General features: G+C 41.5%; 1 long non-coding RNA gene across 1 annotated transcript in view; it reads right to left on the bottom strand.

The window, feature by feature from the left end:
• Positions 1 to 4,945: 4,945 nt before the first annotated feature.
• Positions 4,946 to 19,184, bottom strand: part of LOC143942114 (uncharacterized) — a 30,627-nt gene continuing 16,388 nt past the window's right edge. Inside the window, exon 3 of the long non-coding RNA XR_013264690.1 lies at positions 4,946 to 4,986. This is a non-coding gene — a long non-coding RNA (uncharacterized LOC143942114). The remainder of the gene's footprint in view (positions 4,987 to 19,184) is intronic.

Genomic DNA, 19,184 nt, shown 5'->3' with positions numbered 1-19,184 from the left:
GTCAAAAGACCTGCAGAACAAGGTACTGAAACTTTACAAAGATGGAAAAGGATATAAAAAAAAAAAAAAAAAAAAAAAAAAAAGATATCCAAAGCCTTGAATATGCCAGTCAGTACTTTTTAATCACTCAATTGGAAAATTGGGGGCTCTTTTGATACCAGGCCAAGGTGAGGTAGACTAAAAGATTGCAGCCACAACTTGTGGAAGAATTGCTCAGGATTCAAAGAAAAACAGACAGGTAACCGCAAGAGAAAAAAACTGCCGCCACTGGGTCTCGCGTGCATATGTAAACGATCACACCACACATGTAAGTTATTGCCAGAGAGCAATAATTCTAGCATCAAACCCCATGCATGACTCTAAACTGGTAACATTTTTTAAAGTATTGCCTATAGAGATATTGCAGTTTTCTTCCTTTCCACAAGCATGTGCAACTTTAAAGCGCGAAATGTTCGGTATCTATTTACTCGACACATCATCAGCTTTTATATTTTACCAAACAATTGGGCATTCCATTTTGCTTTTGTGCACTAAAATGTAGTGTCATTTTCCAATAAATTAGCATTTCAAAACTGCTGTGCAAATAGTGTGACATACAAAAATTTGCAAAAACCAACCTTTTTTTTCTGTAGAGTCTTCACTTTCATAAAATATATAATGTTTGGGGGGTTCTAATTATCGATTTTGTAAAAAATGCTGATTTTTACGTGTATGTGAGAAGTGTTAGAATTGGCATGGGCAGCGATTGAAATAAGCTAAAATGATCGCCGCTTATTACTTACAGGATAAACACAGACTTGTATTTAAACTTGAAAGTAACAAACCTACTGTTGTCTAGCTGCATATTTCACATACAGCATCTCTCCTCCTCCTTGCCATGTTATGTTCAATATCATTACATTTCAAGATGGTAAAAAAAGAGATCAATAATCCTTATGAGTTTCTCCAGGTCCTTTTACAAGGAAAATGTGTAATAGTGTAACATGTTGTGATGTGTGCTTTATTCCATGTGCTCCCTCTGTACAGCCATGTAAAGGATTCAGTTAGAAAGGCTTGTCTGAAGTTAATTTTGCTGACAGCGAGTGGAATGCAGGTCAGGGATATATCTACATTGAATAACCGCTTGTTTGCATTTTCTCATCGTTAATTTCTGTTTTGAAAGGCATTATGGGAAGTAATGCTAGTAGTTTACTTGTAGAGTAGAAATTTTGCAGAAGAAAAATGCTTTCTTGCTAAAATTATGCAAGTGGATGACAGATATGGCAAATTCTTGTTTCAAAGAGCGTATTAGCCTTCAAAATCATTTTTTATTATTGACTAACAGTCAAGAACGTTTACACATATTACCATATTTTCTCTGCAGAGGGAAAGCCTTTCCATGACCTACACAACTGCAGACTTCCATCAGCAAGCATTATAAAGTACTCAAACCTATGCACCAAGCACAAAGGATAACAGATTAATCACATTGTAATTTGAACAGTATATCACTACTATATTCCATACATGAGCACATGTACAGTAATACCTTCTTGAGTTTCAATTTTAATTCATCCCAAAGGTGTTCTATTGGGTCATGTTGAAACAGGAAGGGGCCAGACAAACTCTTCCCACAAAGTTGGGAGCATGAAATGGTCCAAAATGTCTTGGAATGGTGACGCCATAAGAGTTCACTGGAACTAAGTGGCCAAGCCCAACCTCTGAATAACAACCCCACACCATAATCCCCACATCCACCAAATGATTGGGATCAGTGCAAAAAGCAAGGTCCATAAAGACATGGATGAGCGAGTTTGGGGTAGAGGAAATTGACTGGTGTAATGGCACTGTTGGGACAGTTAAAGGGCAAAAATGTATAAACCTATTACAAGACAATTTTATGATTCAGTTTGAGGCCTGACTAGGAATAACACTCTACTGGACCTGGTAATCTCAAACCATGTAGAGCTTATTACCAATATCCATATAAAAACATCTGGGTAGCAGTGACCTAACATGATTTCATTTAATGTTCGCTGTAAGCAAACGCATACGGGAAAGATAAAAACCCTCAACTTTAAGAGAGCAAACTTTAAGGATGAGGGCTGCTCTCCAGGACTGGGAGGGAATATTGGCATCAATGGACAGACCAGAAATGTGAATTCTTCAAAAAGACTGAATGCAAACTCACTGGAAAGTATATTCCCATGGGCAATACATTTAAAAGGTTAAAAATAAAACCTATGTGGCTCACGGCCAAAGTTAAAATGGCTATAAATAAGAAAATAACTTTAAAAATATAAAAATGAAGGCACACTATATTGTTTAAATGTTACAAAGAAAAGAACGAGTAGTAAAAAGGAAATCAAGGCTGCAAAAATTCAAAAAGAATGACAGATTGCAAAAGATAGGACAAATCCCCAAAAATTCTTCAACTATATTAATAGGTCAGGTCTGAGTATGTAGGCCCTGGTACAAAATAATCTAGAGCAGGTAACTGGGTGCAAAGAAGAGGCCAATTTATTAAATAGGTTCTTCAGCTCTGTGTATACGAAGGAGCATGGGGGAGCTAAAGTCCATAATGGAGGTGGTATTGGCACAGCCCTAAATGATCCACAATGGCTCACAAGCAATATGGTCCAGAAATATTTAGACTGAATAAAGGTGAAGAAAGCACCTGGACCTGATGGCATCCACCCACGGATCATAAAAGAATTGAGCTCTGTCATTTTAAAGCCATTGTTTCTAATTTTTAGGGACTCCATGACTGGAATGGTACCACTGGATTGGCGTAGGACCAATGTGGTGCCAATATTTAAAAAGGGATCAAAGTCTTTACCAAGTAACTATAGACCTGTTAGTTTAACTTCTATAGTCGGGGAGGCACTGGAGAATTTAACAGACCACATAGATGAGTTCTTGCTGGAAAAAAATATTTTAAACAGACAGCATGGATTCATGAAAGACAGAAGTTGTCAAAGGTGATTTTTTTTTTTTATGAAGCGGCAGTTAAAACCATGGTCAGGGGGGTGGGTGGCTGTGGACGTAGTATACTTGTATTTTGCAAAAGCGTTTGACACAGTTCCTCACACATGGCTAATATGTAAAGTAAAGTCTACAGGCTTGGAAAGATCGGTTTGCAAGTGAATAGAAAACTTGCTAAAAAAACTAATTCAGAGAGTAGTGGTTAATAATTCTTACTCTGAATAAGGTTATCAGTGGTGTACCCCAAAGTTTAGTGTTGGGACCCTTACTTTTTAATATCTTTATAAATTATATAGAGTCTGGGATTAAAAGTGCCATTTCTGTCTTTGAAGATGGCACCAAGCTATGCAGTGGATTAACGTCCTTACAGGATGTCTCCAATTTACAAGCCAATCTCAATTGTCTAATTGGGCAACTAAGTGGCAAATGAGGTTTAATGTTGATAAATGTAAAGCTATGCACTTGGGGGCTAAGAATATGCATGCATCATTTATACTAGGGGGAGTACAACTGGGGGAATCCATAGTGGAGAAGGATCTGGGGGTTTTGGTAGATCATAAGCAAAATAATAACATGCAATGCCAAGCTGTGGTTTCCAAAGCAAGCAAAGTCCTTTCTTGTATTGAGAGGTAGGGACTCCAGAGAAATATCATTTTGCCCCTGTACAAATTAGTAAGACCTCATTTGGAATATGCAGTTCAGTTTTGGGCACCAGTTCTCAAAAAGGATATTGGGGAACTGGAGAAAGTGCAGAGAAGGGCAACCAAACTGATAAAAGGCATGGAGGAGCTCAGCTATGAGGAGAGATTAGAGGAACTGAATTTATTCTCGTTTGAGAAGGAGATTAAGGGGGCATATGATCAACATGTACAAATATATAAGTGGTCCATATAGTGAACTTGGTGAGTTATTCACTTTAAGGTCATCACAGAGGACAAGGGGGCACCATTTACATCTAGAGCAGGGATATGCAATTAGCGGACCTCCAGCTGTTGCGGAAGTCCCACGATGCATAGCAAGAATCTGATAGCCACAAGCATGACACCCATAGGCCGAGGCATGATGGGACTTGTAGTTTTGAAACAGCTGGAGGTCCGCTAATTGCATATCCCTGATCTAAAAGGAAAAAAGATTTAATCTCCAAATACAGAAAAGTTTCTTCATAGTAAGAGCTGTGACAATGTGGAATAGACTCCCACCAGAGGTGGTTCTGCAAGCTCACGTTTCCTGACGACGTCATTACGACGAAACGTATGTCGAGGCGCATTCTGGTCACTTCGGTTTGATCCGAACGCATGGTTCCCGAGATCCGGGGGTGGAATGCACGCCAATTCAAGCAGCGGAAGCAGCACAGCTAGGTTCCAACTCACCCGGTCTGAAACGTCCGTTCCCTCTAGTGCCGAGATTCTGGCACTTTTAAAGAGGCCATGTGGCTGTTTTTGTTGTTATGTTATTTTCAATAAAACATTATGCCCTGGTCCGGCTCTCTCTATATTTTTTCCTGAGCAAACGTGGATTGAAACAGTATCACTGGTACACCTAAGCAGAGTTCCTCCATCCAAGGTTGGCAGTTCCCTAAACCTGCTAAAGCTTCACCTGACCTTACTTTTAAATAAAGGGGTCAAGGTGAGTTGGCGAGTAGTCTACTTACCATAGTTCACTGGGTGCTGTGTTTGTCCATTCCTCCGAAGCGGTGACGGGACACAGGATTTACTCCTACTTCATTTTCACTGTTGTCTATATATAGACAGTTTGTTTAACTTTTATATATGTATATTTTTTGGATTTAATCTCATGTATTTAATGTATATTGCAGTATGTGCTGAATAGTAAGATATCTGTGGTAGTAAGCACTAGAGCACATTGTTATTTTATCACCCCTTTATTTCACAACCCACAAGGTCAAATTTCTTGCACTTTTGAGGGGAGCAGATTTACGCACCTTTTTATATATTTACTCACATATTTGTTGTCCAAGCGTGGGGTATTCCAAATTATTTAGTTTTTTTCTTCAGTAGATTGCTTTAAAAAAAAAAAAAAAAAAAAAAGGCCTTCATTCTTTCCTAAATGTACATAATATAACTAGGTACTAACATTTATAGGTAAAGTTGATCCAGAGAAAATCAGATTGCCTCTCGGGGGATCAGGAAGGAATTTAACCTGCTGTAGCAAATTGGATCATGCTTTGCTGGGGTTTTTCACCTTCCTCTGGATCAACTGTGGGTAAAGGATTGTGTATATGGGATTGTAGGATTTTTTTTTTTGGTTGAATTGTATAGAATAGTGTATTTTTCAATCTATGTAACTCGAGTCCTGACCTCAATAGAACACCTTTGGGATGAATTAGAGCAGAGACTGCGAGCCAGGCCTTGTCCAACATCAGTGCTGGCCCTTACAAATGGGCTTCTAGAAGAATGGTCAAAAATTCCCATAGACCCTCCTAAACCTTGTGAATAGCCTTCCCAGAAGAGTTGAAGCTGTTATAGCTGCAAAGGGTGGGTCAACTCAATATTGAACCTTACGGAGTAAGACTGGGATGCCATTAAAGTTCATGTACGTGTAAAGGCAGATGCCTCAGTACTTTTGACAATATAGTGTATATATACCGTATTTCCGGCGTATAAGACGACCTTTTACATGTAAAAAAACTGGCCAAAAAGCAGGGGTCGTCTTATATGCCGGGTCAGCCCCTCGGATGCCTGCTGTGTGTTCGGTAATACTGTATGTAGCTTCGGCTACATACAGTATATACTGCTGAGCCAATCCTGGTGAGAGATGTATTCAAATGAATACAGAGCCTGCTCGGATTGGAGTAATAACCTCTGCCAATCCGAGCAGGCTACTCTGTAGCCTGCTCGGATTGGCTTTGAGAGTCAGAGGCGTGGGCTGATGTTACAGCCTCTGCCAATCCAAGCAGGCTTTGTATTCATTAATAGAATACATCGCTCGCCGCGATTGGCTCCAGCAAAAGCAGGAAGAAGGAAGAAATATGAAGCCTTGGAAGCCTCGAAAGCCGGGTCGTCTTATACGGTAAGTACAGTTTTAAAAGAGTTTGTCCTGTAAGATTAGGGGGTCGTCTTATATGCCGGGTCACCTTATACACCGGCAAATACGGTATCCAAATTTATTGTGTACACATTTTCCAGAATTTATTGCTACCTGCATAAATTACTGAGCAAGCAATCAGTGCTGGGTCCTCTGTGCTTCCAGGCCCAATAGCAGTTGTATAGTCTGGGCCAGGAAGATAATGCCAGCTAGTGCAATACGTCATTGGTATGTAGAACTGTGCATGCTCCCTGAACTAAACAGACTATGTAAAACTGAGCTCTACCAGGCCTCAATGCCAAAATGTTTTGAGCTGTATACCCGTGACCAGAAACACTGCAGTCAGACTCTTGAATCTTGTTACTGACCTGAATTATTCCTCCCATCTGTGCCTGTCTGCTCACTTGCTCCTTTATCGACCCTGGCTTGCTCAACGAATTTGCTTTCCGGGCAAGGGAAGGTGCAGTTTTTTTACTGAAATATGCAGTAAAGCTGTCAATCACACTCTATTCCTTTGGCACCATCTTATTGTAGGACCTAGCCAGGATACCCCTTATACTACACAAAACAGGAAAGGATTTCCACAGGCACCATCATTTGCTACTACAGCACTGTCCAAACAGAATGTCTTAACCTAGAATTGTTCAGCTCTATCTTGTGTGATTTTGCACTGTGGTCTAGATGTTAGGCGAGTCAGAACTTCTCTCTCCACCTCCTGTATTATAAATGTTTTTGCACTCTTTTCCTTTCTGACAAATGGGTTTTTCCCCACTGTTGAATGAAGGGAAGAACATTGCAGTAGAACTTCAGTAAATATGAAAGTTTTTCAGCATCAGGGTATGAGCAGAGAATGGTATCCATGGTATGATAGTAGATAATGAACAATAGTAATGAGAGGCTCACAGAATAGGTTAATTAGCAGAAGCATCTCAGGAAAAACTGGGTATGATTGTTAGTTCATTTTTTTGTGCTTCTGTTTAAACTGTTACCTTTTGTGTTGAATGTCTCAGGTACCACATGCTGAACATTCATATAACTGTTTGTATAATATGTACTGAGACTGCAGGATTACAATATTTGATATATATACACACATTAGCTCATAAGAGTACACCCCTCACATTTTTGTAAATATTTTTATCATATCTTTATGTGACAACACTGAAGAAATTACACTTTGCTACAATGTAAAATAGTGAGTGTACAGCTTGTATAACAGTGTAAATTTTCTGTACCCTCAAAATAACTCAGCCATTCATTTCTAAACTACTGGCAAAAAAAAGTGAGGACACCCTAAGTGAAAATGTCCCAATTGGGCCCAAAGTGTATTTTCCAGCACTGCCTTAACCCTCTTGGGCATGGAGTTCACTAGAGCTTCACAGGTTGCCACTGGAGTCCTCTTCCACTCCATGACGACATTACGGAGCTGGATGTTAGAGACCTTGCACTCCTCCACCTTCCTTATGTTGTAATACTACCCTGTGGCCCAGTCTCCGAAGGGAGAGGATCATGCTCTGGTTCAGTATGTCACAGTACATGTTGGCATTCATGGTTCCCTCAATGAACTGTAGCTCCCCAGTGCCGTCAGCACTCATGTAGCCCCAGACCATGACACTCCCACCACCATGCTTGACTGTAGGCAAGACACACTTGTCTTTGTACTCCTCACCTGGTTGCTGCCACACATGCTTGACACCATCTGAACCAAATAAGTTTATCTTGCTTGTCATCAGCAAACTGTTTGCAGGCTCTCTTGTGCATCGTCTTTAGAAGAGGCTTCCTTCTGGGATGACCAATTTGATGCAGTGTGCAGCATATGGTCTGAGCACTGAGGCTGAACCCCCACCCCTTCAACCTCTGCAGCAATGCTGGCAGTACCCATACTCAGCCACCCCCATCAAATCATTTTCTGCAGCTATTACCTTTTGTATCACCACCCCCTCCCTATTAGAATATAAGCTCTACGAGTAGGTCCTCCTGTACCTTTTGTATTGAACTGTACTGTGTTGCCCCCTCTATACATTGTAAAGTGCTGCATAAACTGTTGGTGCTATATAAATCGTGTATAACAACCTCTGGATATGACCCTGAGCATGTGCACTCAGCTTCCTTGGTCAACCATGGCAAGGCCTGTTCTGAGCAGAACCTGTCCTGTTAAACCACTGTATGGTCTTGGCCACCATGCTGCAGCTCAGTTTCAGAGTCTTGGCAATCTTATAGCCTAGCTCATCTTAATATAGAGCAACAATTATTTTTTTCAGATACTCAGAGAGTTCTTTGGCATGGGGTGCCATGTTTACCTTCCAGTGGCCAGTATGAGACAGAGCGATAACACCAAATTTAACACACCTGCTCCCCAGACACACCTGATACCTTGTAACACTAAGGAGTCACATGACACCGTGGGGGGGGAGGGGGGAATATCTAATTGGGCCCAATTTGGACATTTTCACTTATTGCTAGTGGTTAAGACATTAATGGCTGTGTGTTGTGTTATTTTGAGGGGACAGCACATTTAAACAGTTATACAAGCTGTACACACTACTTTACATTGTATCAAACTGTCATTACTTCAGTGCTGTCACATGAAAAGATAATAAAATATTTACAAAAATGTGAGGGGTGTACTCGCTTTTGCAAGAATATATACACACACACACATATACATTATATATATATATATATATATATATATATATATATATATATATATATATATATATATATATATATATATATATATATATATATATATATATATATATATATATATATATATATATATACACATATATGCATATATATACACACACACACACACACACACACATACATACATATATACTCTGACTAACACTGAAGTATGTGCTATGCATGGGGCTGAAACATTTTACTGTACACCATTTTGAAGTTTCTCTCATAACCAACTTGTAATCTCTATTAATGCGCAAAGCAAAAGAAAACCCAAGCTTACAATCCGTTATCCTTGGTGTCTATAAATTGTCTAAGTTTGAAATTGAATCTGAGGACTGTGAAGCAAAAATGTATAGACTTTAGCACTAATCAAGAAATCCACATATCAGCCAATGATTCTACAATTTTAAGATCTCCGAGATATGTTACATAGTTACATAGTAGGCGAGGTTGAAAAAAGGCACAAGTCTATCAAGTCCAACTTAAGTGTGTAATTTTATGTCAGTATTACATTGTATATCCCTGTATGTTGTGGTCATTCAGGTGTCTAATCATTTTTTGAAATTATCGATGCTCCCTGCTGAAACCACTGCCTGTGGAAGAGAATTCCACATCCTAACCGCTCTTACAGTAAAGAACCATCCACGCAGTTTAGGGTTAAACTGCTTTTCTTCCAATTTTAGTGAATGGGGTCTTATATTCCCTTTTGCGAAAAAAGCTTAATCCCTATTGTGGGGTCACCATTACGGTATTTGAACATTGAAATCATATCCCCTCTCAAGTGTCTCCTCTCCAGAGAGAACAAGTTCAGAGCTCGTAACCTTTCCTCAGAACTAGGGTCATCCAGTAACTATTAGTTTTGTTGCCCCTCTCTGGACTCTCTCCAGTTCCAGCACATCCTTCCTGAGGACTGGTGCCCAGAACTGGACCACATACTCTAGGTGCAGCCAGACCAGAGTCTTGTAGAGTGGGAGAATTATCCTTTTATCTCTGGAGTTAATCTCCTTTTTAATGCATGCCAATATTAGGTTTGCTTTGCTTGCAGCAGCTTGGCATTGCATGCCATTTCTGAACATATCTATTAGGACCCCCAGGTCCTTTTACATCCTAGATTCCCCCAGAGGGCCTCCCCCTAGTGAGTAGATTGCATTCAGATTTTTGCCACCCAAATGCATTTATATTTTTCTACATTAAACCTAATTTGCCATGTAGTTGCCCACCCCATTAATTTGTTCAGATTGTCTTGCAAAGTTCCCACCTCCTGTGAAGCTATTATCCTGCTTAGCTTAGTATCGTCTGCAAATACAGAGACTGAGCTGTTTATCTCATCCTTCAAGTAGTTTATGAATAAATAGGATTGGTCCCAGGACAGAACCCTTGGGGGCCCCCCACTTTCCACCCCGGACCATTCCGAGTACTCCCCATTTATCACTACCCTCTGACCTTGCCCCTGTAGCCAGTTTTCAATCCATGTACTCAACCTATGGTCCATGCCAATGGACCTTACTTTGTACAGTAAAGGTTTATGGGGAACGGTATAAAATGCTTTTGCAAAATCCAGATACACCACATGTACGGGCCTTCATCTAGAGGGCAGGTCACCTCCTCAGAGGGTTAATAGATTGATTTGGCAAGAACAATTCTTCATGAATCCATGCTGATTACTGCCGATACCGTTTTCATTACTAAAATCTTGTAAATAGTCCCTTATCCCTTCCAAGAGCTTGCATACAATTGATGTTAGGCTAACTGGTTGAGGGTTGATTAAAGACTCAGAAGACCTTATGTGGCTGCAGTGGCTTTCTGCAAGTCCATCATAACTGCTATTTTCATCAGTAGTTTCAGTGGCAGAACCTGTTTAATTGTTCAATTTAGCATACATATAATATGAATGCCATTCTATACATCATTTCTGTGTATCGACTGAAATAGAAGTAAAATACGGCATTATCCATTGCTGGAAGAGGAGCTTTGATAAGAATATCAGAGCATGTTGATACCAAGGCAAAGTCTATTTCTGATAGATGCCCTTTAAGCATGGCAAACTGTGGGGCACAATTAAATAAGATCCCTAAAGGCTTTGATAGGGATAAGGGTTAATCCTTTTTAAAGGCCAGGAATAAATGCAGACCCCAGTAGCATTTTAAGAGGTCTGAATATTCCAGAGTTGGATTCCAGCTGGATTCCTCAGGGGAAGATGATTTATTAGAACCTAGGAAATGGATAAGGCCAAATCCAAGGCAACTGTTCTAGCAAAAAGCTTTTCTGAAGCAAAACTGTAAGCCCAATGATTGGGGAAGTCTCAAAAATTTTCACTTAGACGATGTCATTCAACACCAAGACCTTTTGGTTGTTCAAACCTTTGTATTTGGAATAAACAAAGTTTAACATACAGCCCCTAAGAGGTTTGTCCTAAATAAGAAGGTAACATCTCAAGTCAAGGAATATGTTGTGCGTAATCGTATAGCAAAACATTAAAGTGGAACTCCTCATCCTATCCTTTACAATGAATCTGCCACCTTAGCCTCTGAACTGTGGATGCCATGGTGCTGCACATATGATCAGCTATAACACCAGCCAATTTGATGGCTTGGCAGCCTGGTTAAGAGCTGTCATAAGCACACTAGTAACAGACAGTATAATTCAAGGCATGCCTTAAATGTAACAGTTTTGGGAAATTTTTTAATTGGTGGGTTTAGTTCTGCTTTAAGAAATGAAATCCTCGGCAAAAATGTTCTCACTGGATTTGCTCTTATGCCCCATACACACGATCACAAATTCTGCCAGCAAAAGTCAGATATGAGCTTTTGGTCAGACATTCCGACCCTGTGTTTGCTCCATCTGACTTTTTATGGCAGAAGTCCAGCCACAAAACGATTGAAAGCAGGTTCTCTATTTTTCAGTCGGAAAAAGTTCCTATCCGAAAATGCGTCAGTCTGTATGCAATTCGGACGCGCAAAAAATCATGCATGCTCGGAAACAATTTGATGCGTGCTCGGAAGCACTGAGCTGCATTTTCTCAACTTGTCGTAGTGTTGTACGTCACTGCGTTCTTGACGGTCGAAAGTTCCGAGAATTTGTGTGACCGTGTGTATGCAAGGCAAGCTTGAGCGGAATTCCATCCAAGTTTTTTCTGACCTCATTTCTGATCGTGTATATGGGCCATTAGTTTTTTTCTGTTTACTGCATTTGGTAGATTGGTAACAAACTTTAAATTGCCTATATCACAATCAGGAGACAGTTCCTTGATCTCATTGTCTCACACTTTTTTATATTTTTATTTTTTATTTTTTTTAGAGCCATGAGAATATGGTGAAAATATAAACCCAGTTTTAAGTAGTAATCAAAAAAGGGGGATTTGAGACTTTGAATGAGGCTGTTGACTAGTTGGGGTTGAGTTGTAAGTAGACAAGTTTTATTACATAAGTGATACATCGCATGTATAAATAGTAGCATATACATGCGCTCATGGCATAACCTTAGCATCAACTTAGCAACACATAGCAATAAAATATTGTAGTCAGAAAGGTATGAAATCATGTAAGTATACATGTAAACTAGGCAGCACATAACATGATATAAAATTATATCGTGTTTCCCGCTCGAGCTGGGGCCCTGCAATTTGCCATGCTAGCCCGATGCTGGTAGGAGTCTCTGTACGTGCAGGGAGCTTATAAGCCATCTCCCCAGACAGTGTTCCTTGCTATACATGTGCAGATGCCGTAGCTCAGAGAAGCACTTGCTTCTATGTACACATCTAAGGTAATTGCTAGTTGACTTCAGTATGTTTTCTAGTCCTTCATTCTTATCTCTAATGTCTCTGCTGATTTAGAATTTCTAATGGTGTTTATTATTGTATATCTCGTATCACTTCCCCTTCCCCTTGTGGTGATGTTGAATAACACCATATTTGCACACTTTTCTGACCTTTCTATGCTGTCACTTGGGCACTCAGTCTCATCTCACTTTCATCTGTTACACAATCTTAATGGATTTATTTATCCATTATAGATTCCATCTACCAGTCATCACTTTTGTCCATCACTTGGATACACTATGGAGATTGGAAACCTGTGTTCTGGGGGATGATGTGTATGCACCCTGTTTGGTACAGGGCTTCAGACTACCTCAGCTCTCAGGATGGACAACCCTTCTGGCCTGGGCCCCACATACCCTATAATTTGTTGCATCATGTAAGTACCCAGGATTTACATTCTTGTCCTTTCTGGTTGTACTTAGTCAAACATTTGACTTTATTATAGTCCGTTTGAGATACCCTATAGTGTCTGCCCCTGAAGTAGTGTTTTCATACGAAATGCATTGGAAATTCACATTGAGAAGTCTTAAAGGACAATCTACATCCCCTGCATTAAAGATATGATCTTCCCAAGCATTTTTTTTTGTGGTCTCAAAGTCAAAAGTTTACTGCACTGATAGGAAGAACCTGTGGTTCAATGCTTTTCAAAATAAGGAAACTTTCTGAAACTAAATTATAAGTGTATGGAAATGGCTTCACAAAGACAAGATGTTGCTTATAACACAATATTCAGTTTGTCTAGTGCTATAGGACCCCGTGGAGGAATCAAAAATATTTTAAGAGCCTTTAGAATTCAACTTTCCATGATAACACATTTCAATAATCGTTCTTAATAATCAAATACTTTAAAAATGTGTTTGAAGCTCTGAAAAATATTAAAGTGTCTAGGGATGAGCTTCGTGTTCGAGTCGAACGTACGTTCGACTCGAACATTGGCTGTTCGGCGAATTCCGAACGTTTGGGCCGTTCGCGTCAAAATTTGAGTGACGCGCGCGGACCACAATGCACTGCGGTGGCGCAGTGCATTGCTGCCCCATGATTGGCCAAGCATGCACTGTGACCCCGCATGCTTGGCCAATCGCAGCGCCGGCAGCGAGGAGAGCCATGATTGGCCACAGGCATCCTGCCTGTGGCCATTCATAGCTCAGGCTGTGTAGTGCACGCCCCACACTATATAAGGCCGCCTTTGAGGCGGCCTCGTGTAGTGTGTTACTTAGCATCTGAAGCAGTGGGTGTTGTGTACCTTCAACACAGTACACACCGATCGTTTTTGGCTGATTTCCTATCTTGCTGCTGTGTAGTGGTTGTTGTCTGTGCCCTGACTGCAGTATACACCACTATATTCACCTCACCTATATAGCTAGTGATCTAGCTTTAACCACTTAACTGCCCATTGCCGATTAACGGCTTCAGGGCGGTTGTTTAACTCTGAGAGGCCGTTAATTAACGGCCTCCCAGAATTCTGCTCTCGCGTGCCCCGAGGTGCGCGCACTCGAGAGCATCCGTGACCGCCGGGTCCACAGGACCCGGCGCATCACGGATCACGGTAAACGGCCGCTCATAGCGGCCGTTTACCATGTGATTGCTCCGTCAAATGACGGAGTGATCACTTGGAAACAAACCGGCGTCATGTTATGACGCCGGTTCCTCCCTCCCCTCTCTGTACCGATCGGTACAGCGGAGGGGAAAGAGATCGGTGTCAGCAGCGATGTGGGCTGCATCTGCAGTGCCCACATCGCTGCTCACCGAATTTAACCCCTCAATTCCCTGCCAATACTCTGCAATACCAGTGCATACTCTGCAGTACCCCGCCATTACCATTAAAATTTGCAACGACCACCATTGTATTCTCCAGGGTCTTTGCTAAAAAAAAAAAAAAAAAATTATATATATATATAGTTTTGGGGTTCTCTGTAATTTTCTAGCAAATAAATGATGATTTTTACATGTAGGAGAGAAATGTCAGAATTGGCCTGGGTGCTCCAGAACGCCTGATGGCGCTCCCTGCATGTTGGGCCTCTGTATGTGGCCACGCTGTGTAAAAGTCTCACACATGTGGTATCGCCGTACTCGGGAGTAATAGCAGAATGTGTTTTGGGGTGTAATTTGTGGTATGCATATGCTGTGTGTGTGAAATAACCTGATAATATGACAATTTTGTGGTACTTCAGGTGTGATCAATTTTCAGATATTGGCAACATAGCTTGTGGACTCTAACTTTCACAAAGACCAAATAATATCCACAAATTTGTACTTCTTTTTACCAAAGATATGTAGTAGTATGAATTTTGGCCAAAATTTATGAAGAAAAAATGACTAATCTGCTAAATTTTATAACAGAAACGAAGAAAAATTCATTTTTTCGCAGAATTTTCAGTCTTTTCTTTTATAGCACAAAAAATAAAAAACCCAGCAGTGATTAAATACCACCAAAAGAAAGCTCTATTTGTGTGAAAAAAGGACAAACATTTCCTATAGGTCCAGTGTTGCATGACTGAGTAATTGTCATTCAAAATGTGAGGGCACCGAAAGCTGAAAATTGGTCTGGTTATTAAGGGTGTTTAAGTGCCCAGTGGTCAAGTGGTTAATAATAGAGCTTGCAGTCAGTAGTGTTAGGAGATAGTGCGTGCTATCTGCGTGCTCTGTACCCAGTACATACCGCTATAATATAGGGCAGGCCCCTACTTTCAAACATCCAACTTACAAACGCAAGGAGACAGCAGCAAGTGACATGAAAAAAGATGGACGACAAAACAAATTATACAGGGGTGATAACCCTTCCCTATGTTTTCCAAAAAGCTTAAAAATCGTTTTTTTGACTGGAGCTACACTTTAAAAATGTACCGGTTGAAAATGACAAACAGATTCAACTTAACACAACAAACCTACACAGTCCCTGTCTTGTTTGCACCGCCTGTATACTGCTGTTCTGAGTATATAGGGCCTGGGGGCCACACGCATTTCCTTTTTTTAATATGGGTACGGGGTTCCCTTAATATGCGTACAAGACCCAAATAGGCTGGTAATGGGCAGGGAGGGCTACCCATGCCATGTTTCTCAATGATTTTCAACCATATTGCAGGAACCAGATATAACATTAAAACCGCAAGCAGTTTTAAATGGTGTTATTTCCGTTTAATGTCATTTTGTGCAGGGACTGTTCTAAACACGGGAAACACGTGGCACTTCACAGGCATACTACAGACACCCCCCAGGCACCATATTTAAAGGAATATTTCACTTTTTTTTTTCACTTTAATCGTCATTAAAATTAGTGCTCCCGCCAAAACGGCAGTTTTTAAAACTTTTTTTTGCAGTGACCCATGTCCCCTGAGGCAGGAGGCAGGTCCCCAAACCCTTTTTAGGACACTATCTTGCATATTAGCCGTTAAAATTAGCACTTTCCATTACGAACGTTCGAGTCCCATAGACTTCAATGGGGTTCTAACGTTCGTACCGAACGCGGGGGTCGTTCGCAAGTTCTGGTGCGAACCGAACCGGGGGGTGTTCGGCTCATCCCTAAAAGTGTCATTAAACCCAGACTATGAAAAAAAAACTCTCATTGTATGTTATATGTATGCATGCTCACAAAGCCACCAAAGCAATTGTTTTGTGTAGAGTGAAATATACCCAGTTGATCCTAGCTTCAACTGTCCCTCAGATCTGCTCTGTGTCCTCATTGCAGATGTTATCTACTGAGCATGCTCCAGTTTCAGTTCAATTATAAGCTCTTAATTTCCACCTTTTTCTAACCTGTGCAGCGCTGACTATAGATCCACACATGTGGGTGTGTACACGGTAGTATGGCGAGTGATTACATTCACTAAGAAACTCACAAAACCAGTTTTGTTTTAATTATAAATCCGGATTAAATATATAAAAATGCTTTAGATGTTGATGCCGACTGAAAGGAAAAACACACTAGTGTCAATCATCTTTTGACTATGCCTACACCATATTAATGCACAAAAAATAAACATTCAATCTTCCACAAAGATTTTTTGGGAACTGCAATAATTTAATATTTAGGGCACTTTCACACTGAGGCGGTGAGGCTGTCGCTAAAGTGTCGCTATTTTTAGCGACGCTTTACCATCATTTTAGTGGCGCTTTTCAGCTGCTAGCGGGGCAATTTTAACCCCAGCTATCAGCCGGTGAAGGGGTCAATAGTGCTCGTGTAGCGCCGCTGCCAAATTGCTTTGCAGGTGCTTCGGCGGCGCTGCCCATTGATTTCACACCGCTTATACACCGCTCCTAAAGCACCTCTAAGGTGCCGCTTGCAGGACTTTACGTCTTGCAAGCACACCGCTCCAGCTTTGGCTTTCGCACTGGAGTGACAGGAGAGTTGCTTTACAGGTGCTTTACAAGCGCTTTGCAGGCACCGTTTTTAGCACTAAAGTGCCTCAGTGTGAAAGTAGCATTATCAGGTGCGTTGGGAGGGGGTGGCTGGGGGGGCTGAAGCCCAGAATGTGACCCCGAAAAGCCCAGAGTCTATTGAATGCTGCATTCCATTGTTAACCCCGAGCGCTGCAAACATTCTGATTGTGAGTGTGGCCGAAAGTGGCCAAGTGCGGCTAAAAGTGGCCGAGTGCCTAATGTGACCGCACACTGCGGCTGAGCTAAGGTAGGTCAGACAATGTGTGTATGTATGTCATTGTATGTAGGTCAGTGTGTGTAGGTCAGGCAGTTTAGTGGTCAGCACTGATGGGCACTTGTAAGTCACACAACCCCACCGCCCAGCACAAAAAAAAAGCCACGCAACATACAACACCACCCCCACCCGGGTTCTTGGACTTCGGACTGAAGCCCCTGGTCTTTTTGCCACCTAGCAACGCCTCTGAGCATTATAATTTAATTTGAATAGCTCTTCTGTAATAGTTTAGGCATGTGACTGGCACAGCACCAGTCACATTTCTCTGTTTATCACTTTAAAGTTACTAGAAAGTCATCTTCGGGATCTTAGCTGGGGTCTCACATAGCTCATGACAAAATCTGAGCAAACTGAAATGCCTGTATAAGGCTTAATTGGAAAATTATGTTTTTATTGGGCATAGTAACAGCCAAAGAAAGTTGAAAAGAGCCTTATCTTTGGAATTCACCTTGTATGTTAATGAGGATAGAACTGGGACAGGCACACTAACATAGTTCAATAAGCTTTGCAGTCAGCCATGACGCATCCTTCTGAGAAACTAAAAAAAAAAAAAAAAAAAAAAAAAAAAGTCTTGCTGTGTGAATGGGTAAATGGGAACACATTACAAACATGGTGGTTTTCTTTCAGTTGAATGATGCAAATTTTGAAATACACAAAAATTTTAAATTAGCACCAGGGATAGTGCTTTGAATAAAAAATGTCCCTTATGCTAGGTGGCAAAGTCCAAAAAACCCAGGGGGGGGGGGGGGGGGGGGGAGTGGTGGTATATGTGGCGCGGCTTCTTTTTTTTGGGCTGGGCGGTGGGGTTGTGCGACTTACTGGTGCCCATCAATGCTGACCACTGACCTGTCTGACCTACACCTACATACTGACCTACATACAATGACATACATACACACACTGACCTACTTCAGCTCAGCCGTGGTGTGCGGTCACAGCAGGCAGTCACTCACTCGTCAGAGAGGAGCCGAGGCGAGGAGGAGAGAAGAGCCGCCCGCCCAAGCGGGGATGTGGTGTTCCCACCTTCTGGAGCCTGCAGTGATGTCACATCACCCACACGTCCCGCAGTCCTGGCATTTGGCGCTGTAGGCTCCAGAAGGCGGGACCTGCTATGGCCCTCGGCCACTTTTGGCCGCTATGACACTGCCACTTTCGGCCGCAGCCGCACTCGGCCACTGTAGGCTGCACTCGCAATCAGAATGGTTGCAGCGCTTGGGGCTAACAATGGAATGCAGCATTCAATAGACTCAGGACTTTTCGGGGTCAAAAGTGTCCTATGAATGGAGGTGGAACTTTCATTCATCAGGTCATAATTCATTTATAATGTGTCACCTCTATTAGGGATTTGGAAACTCCCATTCATTGATAAAATTATTAAAACAAAAGTATACAGATGTCTAAATGGGGGGGGGGGGGGGGTCGACTGGTCCATTGTAGCCTGGTGGGTAGTCAATGATCAAAACATTTTAGTAAGACAGTAAAAAAGTTTATGGTAAAGAATTTAGATTTACATGTAGCCAGGTGCTGGGCTACAGTAATATGGAGAAGGAGAACTTGGGAGGAGAACAAATGTGAGTGGCAGAAGGCAACGAAAGCAAGTAGATATTTAATGTTGTGATAATCAAACCTAGTATATTGAGACTGGAAAGCCTGGAAGGTATTCCAGGCCATGCCATAAGCCTTTCTGGTGTTGACAACCTGTTGATCAAAGCTGCGGCAGACCAGGGGGAATATGGTCCATCGTTAGCAGCGGGAAAAGGGGACGTGTGTGGCAAAGGCGTCTGTCTAGGACTTGCCGGAAAAGTAGCTGGTAGCTAAAATGGGACAGAGCATCCGCTGCTGTATTCTCTACCCCACTGATGAACCTACAGTGTATGTGGAAATAGAACTAAAGGGACCACCAAATCAGTCTACGTACAAAAAGAGTAAAGACCAATATCTGCCTGTAAACAATTTCTGAAGTAGCCCGATTGTCCGTGGAGAAAACCACCCTTTAACCTGTTCAAAAGTGAC

The sequence above is a fragment of the Lithobates pipiens genome, unplaced genomic scaffold, assembly GCF_037356315.1.
Source record: "Lithobates pipiens isolate NorthernLeopardFrog02 unplaced genomic scaffold, aLitPip1_a1.2 Scaffold_30, whole genome shotgun sequence".
Taxonomy (NCBI): Eukaryota; Metazoa; Chordata; class Amphibia; order Anura; family Ranidae; genus Lithobates; species Lithobates pipiens.
The sequence above is the reverse complement of the archived record's forward strand: the minus strand, read 5'-3'. Positions and strand labels throughout refer to the sequence as shown.